The sequence below is a fragment of the Chionomys nivalis genome, chromosome 5, assembly GCF_950005125.1.
Source record: "Chionomys nivalis chromosome 5, mChiNiv1.1, whole genome shotgun sequence".
Taxonomy (NCBI): domain Eukaryota; kingdom Metazoa; phylum Chordata; class Mammalia; order Rodentia; family Cricetidae; genus Chionomys; species Chionomys nivalis.
Genome location: NC_080090.1, coordinates 86726687 through 86735718, shown reverse-complemented (window position 1 = coordinate 86735718; position 9032 = coordinate 86726687).

Genomic DNA, 9032 nt, shown 5'->3' with positions numbered 1-9032 from the left:
ATGAAGAAGACTGGTTGTTCTTGCAGAGGACCCAGGTTCAGTTCCCAGCACGCACACGGCAGCTCACAGCTGTCTGTAACTCTTGCTCCAGGCAACCAGACACCCGCTTCTGGCCTCCAAGAGCACCAGGTTCTCTCAACACACACTGCCAAACACACACACACACACACACACACACACACACACACTCACACTTGAGATTGGAAATGGCCAAGAAGAGAGAGAATAGAAACAACGCTGCTACTCTGCTACTCTGCTCACTAATGACTTGTGATTTGTTGTTGTTGTTATTGTTGGTTTTTTTTCTGGTACATATGTGTGTATGGTACCCATGTGGGTGGATGAATGTGCGTGTCCATGTGTAAGTATGTGGAGACCAGAGGACAGTGGTGTCTTGTCTATTGCTCTCTGCCCCGTTTCCTTAAAACAGGGTTCTCAATGAACCTGGAGGTAGGCTGGCAGCCAGCAAGTCCCGGCAATCCTCCTGCCTCACCCAGTTCTAGTGTTCCAGGACCTCACAGGCACATCCAGCTTTTTATATACGTGCCCGGCATTTGAACTCAGACCGTGATGCTTGAGAAGCAAGCATTCCTACCGGCTGAGCTGTCTCCCCAGACTCTAAATAGTTTTTGATGGTTGCTGGGGATCTAATAGGGGGCCAGGTCCATACTGCTCTCCCAACAAGGTATGCTCTTAAGCCCACTTTTATCTGTTCTGACATAGAAGGGGAGATGTTGAACTAGAATTTTTACTGTCTCCCTAAAACTCAAATCTGAGTAATTTGTCCTGTATTTTTGTTTTCTAAATCTGGAAATCCTTAAAACATGCAGACTGAGGTTAGAGAATAGGAGGATCTTGGATCAGGCATTGGCCTTCTGATCCAGAGAGGATAGAGAGTCTCCTATCCTGGACAGCTTTACAAAGGTGAGTGTGCCAAGCCTAGTGGTGGTGGCAGAGGCAGCAGTAGTGGTTCAGTCCTTGAGTCCTAAAACTCTGGGAGAGGCAAAGGAAGGCAGATCTCTGTGAGTTTGAGGTCAGCCTGGTCTACAAGTGAGTTTCAGGATAAACAAACCTATACAAAAATGCCCTGTCTCTAAAAAGAAAAGAAAATCAAGAACAAAAACATCAACAAAAACAATGAGTGTGCTCCAGGACCTGGTGGATAGCCTTTAGACCATGAGGACTGTCTTCACCACCAAGAGAATCATCTTCCAGAGCTGGGCTCAGCAGGAGCCACAAAAAACACAGGAAACGGTGGAAAGTGAAACAGATCATCAGAGGAGTGAGTTGCTGCCAAAATAAGGAAGTGACACTGGGTGGGGGCAGGGGAGGACTGAAGTCCCCGGGGAGGATGCTGAGATCATCTGACTCCCCCACCCCTTACTTTGGCTGCAGCAAGAGGGGGGAGTTGAGGGTGTGGAGCTGCGGGGTGAATCTGGAGGGTTGGGTAAGACTCTGGGGTGGGGGTTCAGGCCCTGGAAGAAAAACCTTAAGATACTTATTTAGGGCTTGAAATCCCCTAGAAAGAGAGCTGGCCTCGGGAGCAGTCCAGAGAGCCGCTGGAGGAGGGGCTGATGTGTGTCTCCTTGGGTCACCAGAGCGACCTCTGGGGCACGCAGTCTGGTAAGAGAGACAGGCGTGCCCTAGAAATCAGGCTGCCAGTAAGGTTGTCAAGCTTGTCTTGTTTTCTTCCTCATTTAGTGGATATTGGGTGTGGTGCTGAGCTGGGAGTCTAGAACTAAGGCTAGAACTAAACAGAATCTAGTCACTGTGCTGTAGAGTCTAGAAGTCCAGGGACAGAGAGGTGTTTAAAGCCCGCGGGAATTTGTCACTTAGTATTTTTTTATGATTATTTATTTATTTTATATATATAAGCGCTCTATCTGCTTGTATAACTTTATGTCAGAAGAAGACATCAGATACCACTATAGATGGTTGTGAACTGCCATGTGGGTGCTGGGAATTGAACCCAGTACCTCTGGAAGAGCAGCCAGTGCCTTTACCCCCCTGAGCCATCTCTCCAGCCCTGTGAATTCCTAACTTACAAGAGAGAAGACTTGTTGATGTTTCTTTCTTCTTTCTTTCTTTCTTTCTTTCTTTCTTTCTTTCTTTTCTTTTCTTTTCTTTTCTTTCTTTTTTTTTTTTTTTTTTTTGATAGGCTGGCCTTGATCTCATTCTGTAGCTAATGATGGCCTTGATCCTCCCGGCTCCCCCTCCCAAGAGCTAGGTGGGATTATAGACATTCACCAATCATACCAGGTTTATACAGTGCTGGGGACCAAACCCAGGGCTTTGTCCCTCTAGGTAAGCATTCTGACAGCTCAGGAATAGCCAGAGCCCAGGCTGGACTTGAACTTGTCACCGTCCTCACTGCTACCTCCAGAGTGCTGTGCCACCAGCCTAGCCCAGCCTGCAGAAGTTCACCACCTGCCCCCAAAGCTCCTCTCCAGCTCCCAGTCCTGTCCCCACCCAGACAGCTTGCTTGCCCTTTGGGGTAAGGTAAAATTAGTTGGCTTGGGGAATGACTTAAAAGTGACAACTTTTCTATCTTTGTTGTTGTTTTTTGAGGTAGGGTTTCTCTGTGTAATGCTGACTGTCCTAGAGCTCATTCTGTAGAGCAGGCTGACCTTGAACTCAGAGATTGACCTGCCTCTGCCTTCCTAGTGCTGGCATTAAAGGCGTGCGCCACCACCTATCTAGTTTTCTTACTTTATCTCCCCCCTTGCCTACCACAACCTGGGAAAAGTTCCACAACCTGGGAAAAGTTCCACAACTCTGAACTCTGAATGCTCTTGAACTGGAATTACAGGTATTCCCTACCATACGAGGCTCCTTGGGTGATTCCTAGTTGCCAGCTTTGGCCTGATGCCACTCAGAACAGAGGTAGGGGAGACACTAGGAGTTAGATGGATCCCCGATAGGCAGGCAGACAGAAAGAAGGGTCCAAAATAAAGACGATAAAGATGGCAAACTTTGGCTCCTTCCTCTCCTCTTGGCCAGAGACGAAGGCCTAAGGGCCTGTGAGCAGAGAGTAGGGTGTGTTTTCTCCACAGCATGGGCCTATCAGCTTTTCTGTCTGCTAAAACTGTTCTCTTTAGGGGAGGACGACACCCCCAAAGACCCTTAAAACCTCCCAGCCCTCAAGGAGACCCAGTTTCGGCTTCCAAATCCCTCTTCAGCTCTGCAGAGGGTCTTTGTGTCCCTAGTGGTGTGTGTGTGTGTGTGTGTGTGTGTGTGTGTGTGACTGTGTTTGTGTCTGTGTGTGTCTGTGTGTCTGTGTATCTGTGTCCTCATCCCTAATAAAAGCCTTTATTTATACTGGTTGTCTCTGTCTACTGTATCTGCGGTTTCCCTGACCTGGTGCACTCAAGATTTCCCTGCCTCTTTAACTAACATAGAAAACTAACTCGATCAAGACCCCTAGATGGTAACAGGAGTGCTGGACTCCCTCTGGCCACAAAGACTTGAGACGGTGGGATGTCGTGAAGCCACAGAGCAGGTGGGGAGGCAAAGGACAGCTCCTGGTTTCTGGTGTGTGGACCTCTTGTTAAGGAAGGCTGGGGAAGGAGTGAGCTGAGTTCGGGGCTCCAGTCTGCAGCTTGCACAGTCCTGTGAGTCCACTGAGAAACATCTCCCAGCAGGGTCTACACATGGAACTCTGGGAAGGGAGGCTGTGAGGATGACGTCCAGTCTCTCTAGGAAAAGCTTCACCAAGGAAGGGAATCTGTGATCCAAAGCAAGTGGCGAGGTTTTAGGGAGCAGGACTTCCCTGGAAACTTTAGAACTGACAAGTTTGAGCTTGGGTGTAACACTCACATCCACATACTGTCTGTCCCCCGGGTGTATGCTCCTGCCAAGTATGGGAGTCTACATCCTTTGGACAGTCCATCCCTTTTCTCTGAGATCCTGGGATCCCAGCTCCACACTCAGGCTTTTTGGAGACCCTAAGTAGGTAAGAAAATTGACGTGGCTGTTCAGGCTGACTGTGTGATCCTGGGGAAGCCACTGACCTTTTCTGAGCCTTGGCCTAGAGCTTGTTTGCTGACAGTCCATGCCCCTGGATCTGTCTCAGGTGAGAACACGAGCCCAGACGCAGACATGAACACTGCGCTGGTGTGTGGACTCTTCCTGACTGCTTTCAGATGGCCTAGCCTGTGGCCCCTGGATCGTTGTTAGGTCCTCTGGTGTCACACAGAAAGATGGAGCAGATGCATGCTTCAGAGGAGAGTATGGATGCAGCTTCCACGGACCCTCAAGGGACTCTGGGACTGAACACCGAGTTTCATTCTCCTACCAAGGGAGGCCTATACCTGCAGGCTAGTGACCTCTTCAAGAGGGGCCGTTTTCCCCTGTGTTCAGGTGGCAAGACTTTAGGTGGGATTTCAGTGTCGTTCCTGCTGGCCTGGCCTCCACAGGAGCAATGGGCTCCCTTCTTGACACCACGTGTAGGAACAGAGACACAGGAATGTTGCCAGAGGTCACTGGCCTAGACATTAAAAGGCTATCATTAGTGTATGTGGTCCTGGGGCAAAGCCCAATGCCCTGTCCATAGTACACTCAGAACTATACCCCAGCCTGTCGAAAGCCTTGTTGGGTGAAGAGAACCTAGAATTAGTGGGCCCTGGGAACGAACATTAAATCCTTGAAGTGCTGCCTTGTGGGCGCTACAGGAAGAGAGGTAACTGAGCCGAAGGGCTGAAGCCCTGGCCCGTACGGAGAGGAATGGAATTTGTCGTTACTTCACGTATTAGCCTTTGTAGGAGCAGATAACTGCAGGCAGGACCCAAACTCTCCAAGGAGGGGATGAACAAATGATCATGCCCTTCCCCTGGGACTGGGAGAGAGCAGGTGAGAAGCCTCAGGAAGCAGAAGAGAGTGACCCTGGTCCCCTGCGGGCTGTCTGCCTTCGGGAAGGGCTCTCTATCACAGAGCAGGCAGCCCAGAGCAGGGCTTGGGGAAAGGAAGCAGAGACCCCTCCCTCCCACGCATGAAAAGACGGCCATTAGCCTGTAGTATAGGAGTGGACTGGGCTGGGCCAGGCCTGGGAGCGGGATGGGAGGATGGCTCCTGGGTGAGTGAGTCATCGGGCCACTGTCTGCCCCTTCTTCCTGGGGCGGGAGGGGGGGAGAGGGAAGCTGAGGAGACAAGCTCTGGCCAGCTGGGCTTGTGAATGCAGATTATCCACTTGGTCCTTCAGTTCTGGGGACAACTGGGGTTTGGCCTCCTTGCCTCCCTTGCCCACCGTAAAGGCTGGTGAGCTGCCTTATAAGGGAATGGGGGGGGGGGAAGGGCTATGCTAAGGCAAGCTGCCGGCTCACACCTGGCTACAAGATGAGGCAGCCGTGAAGTGGCCTTTGAAGAGGCTGCCCTGCCCTGACTGGTACCACTTGCCGAAGCTGCAGGCGCGCTTCCTGTGTGATCACAACTGTGCCTCAGAGGTCCACCCTCCCTCACACCCTTCCTGAGCCTCCTTCCAAATCTGCTCTCACCCAGCAGGCCTGTCCACACCACACCCTCTCCCAAGTTCCCAGGGCAGCCTGGGGACAGTAGGAGAAGCTCTGGGTTGAGGCCCAACCTACCCTCCATCTTGTCCCTGTCAGTCTCATACCGTGCCGTGTGTGTCTCCTGAAGTAGGGGTCCCAGAAAGTTATTGACATCTGGGGAAACTGAGTCCTTCCGTGACACGTGTGGCAGGAGGGCCCGTATACAGTCAACGTGTGTAACGGGACACGAAAGCCAGGGTGGGTTGCCGAACTCTGGCAGGCTTCCTCTTCGGGGACAGTTTGAGAACACCTTATAGCTTGTTTTGGATGGCTTCTCTTTGTTTGGGATGGGTACAGATGTAGAGGGTGGGGACTGGTACCCTAAGCAGTCAGCAGTCAGCTAGAAATCCAGTTCCCGAAGCCCCTGCTAGCAGGAGCAGGAGATGTGCCTAGGGCCTCTCTGAGCCTCAGATTCCCCATCTGTAAAATCATAGTAATAACCATCTCCTAAAGCAAAGCATATTATCTCATTTAAGGGAGGAGCAGCAGAACCATCTGGCCCCAAAAATGCCACTGTGGGAGAGGATTTTGTGGAACAAAAGGCACTTGAAAACCTGCAGATAGGGAAGGACCTCTGAGGTCACCTTTTCTCCTTATATGGGAGAGAAGAAACATTCTTGCTACAAGGAATAGGCTTGAGGCTGGGAAATATCTCTACAAACTGACCTTGTCAAGGCAGCTCCCTTCATCTGGCTGTGGTGAGCGTGCCTGTATTTCCAATATTCTGGAGAAAGAGGCAGGGGGATCACAAATCTGAGGCCGATCTGGGCTCTAAAGGGACTTTTAGGCCAGTTTGGGTTTTTAAGAAGCTTTATGTATATGAAAAAAGGGGTCCCTCCCTAGACCTCTGGACACATGTTAAGTATCAATCCACTTCACTACTAAGTAAAGATTTGGACTTTGGGTTCTTATCTTCTTGGGGGTTTCCCATGTACACGTGAAATGAAATCTGTCCATTTTTCCTGCTCGTCTGATAGTAGCTGTGAGAATGCAGAGACGAGCTGAAAGTTCATCACGCTTGCGGTGGTTTGATAGAGTGTCCCCTGCAAAGCTCACATGTTGAAGGTGGGACCAGCTAGGGGAAACCCATCACCGAGATGATGTCTCTGGTCAGGATGAACCCCTCTCTGCGCTCTCTGCCACATGCTCAGGACACGGCAATACTGCTCTACCTCACGGTCTCAGGATAGCGAGCCTGGTGGTCAGCCCACCACTGACTGAAAACCCTGAAACCGTGAGTTGAAAAAGCCTTCCCTCCAATAACGTCCTGTGTCTGTCACGATGACAAAGCCCACAGTGCTCTCCTCCGGGCCTGACTCCCCAGGCTGGAGGGAGCACGCTAGGTGGAGCCAGGGTCCAAAGGAGGGGTTACTGAAAGCCTACCTAGGCGGCAGCCTAAAGACTTGCCTCAGTGTTTGCTGGGACATTGGGTGAGGGAGATGGGAGGGCCAGAAGTTGAACAAGTGTGACATTTAGAAGTAAAAGGTTCTGTGGTTAAGGCGCCTGCGCGTGGAAGTGGGAGGAGGTGGCAGCAGAGGATTTCGACATAGGGTGCGTGTGTGGCAAGCTGTGGCCAGGCTGCTTCTGGAGACTGGTGCTGAGGCTAGGCCACTCTACACTCACTCTTGTGGTGTTTACACTTTTACCAGTGTGTAGACAGGCAGTGGTGGCACACACCTTTAATCCCAGCATTTGGGAGGCAGAGGCAGGTGGATCTCTGTGAGTTCAAGGCCAGCCAGGGCTACATAGTAATAAGACAAAACAAAACAAAACACATTTTTACTAATGCTATGCCTGACTCAAACTTTCTTTTTATCTCCCTCTTTCTCTCTTTCTTTTGCTTTGTTTTCCTTTAGATAGGGTCTCACTATGTAGCTTTGACTGCCTTGAACTTATGGCAATCCTACTGCCTTAGCCTCCTCTGAGGTATAATTAGACTTGTGATGCCAGGGCAAGATTCCATTTTCTTTTAAGGAAAGGCTGAGAACTTCCTTGCTCAATTTTCTGCAACAAAGTATTAGAGAAACTCAAGAGAAAAAAAATGTATTCGTATATATGTATACACACATACATAAAGTATATACACACACCATATGTATATATAAATAACACATTATTTAGCTGGGCGGTGGTCGCACGCCTTTAATCCCAGCACTCGGGAGGCAGAGGCAGGCGGATCTCTGTGAGTTCGAGGCCAGCCTGGTCTACAAAGGGAGTTCCAGGACAGGCTCCAAAGCTACAGAGAAACCCTGTCTCAAAAAAAAAAAAAAAAACCCCCAAAACCCCCACATTATTTACATTTAATATATAAATAATATCAAATGTATTTTGTTTTTATTTTTAAATTATTTAAAATCTATAAATCATAACTAATAAACATATATACATACATAATTTATTATTGTTTAATATTTATATGTTTAAAAATACTTTTTAAAGCCGGGCGGTGGTGGCGCACGCCTTTAATCCCAGCACTCGGGAGGCAGAGGCAGGTGGATCTCTGGGAGTTCGAGGCCAGCCTGGTCTACAAGAGCTAGTTCCGGGACGGGCACCAAAGCTACAGAGAAACCCTGTCTCGAAAAACCAAAAAAAAAAAAGAAAAAAGAAAGAAAAAAGAAAAAAAATAATTTAAAAAATAGATACATATTATGAATATGGATGTTTTGCTTACATGTATATTTGTGTACCAAATGCATGCCTGGTGCCTGAGAATTCCAGAAGAGGGTGTTGAATCCTCTGGAACTGGAGTATGGACAGTTGTGAGCCACTGTGTGGGTGCTGGGAGCCAAGCCCAGGACTTCTGGAAGAGCAACCAGTGCTCTTAAGCACCGAGCTGACTCTCCAGCCCTTCAACCTGCATTCTTTTTTTTTTTTTTTTTTTTGTTTTTCGAGATAGGGTTTCTCTGTGGCTTTGGAGCCTGTCCTGGAACTAGCTCTGTAGACCAGACTGGTCTCGAACTCACAGAGATCCGCCTGCCTCTGCCTCCCGAGTGCTGGGATTAAAGGCGTGCGCCACCATCGCCCGGCAACCTGCATTCTTATACAACCCAGGACCACCAGCTCAAGTGCAACATTGCTCAGGGGTAACACGGTCCACATCAATCATCAGTCATGAAAATCCGCCATCCCAGACATCCAGACATGCCCATAGGCCAATCTGATGGAGGCAATGACCTCCTCAGATAAAGTCTCCTCAGGTAACTCAAGCTGTGTCAAGTTGATAAAACTAATCAGTATACTATATGTGCATGTGAGCGTGCTGGTGTGTGTGTGTATGTGTGTGTGAGAGAGAGTGTGTGTTTATATGTCTGTGTATGCACAATTACATACATATGTGTGCCTGTACAGGCATGTGTTCATGCACATAGTTGTGTTCGTATGTGTTTATGCATTTGTGCATGTATGTATGTGAGCGCATGTTTCTGTGACTGCACATGTGTATGCTTGTATGCATCTCTGTGTGTTTGTATGCACATCTTTCTGTATTCA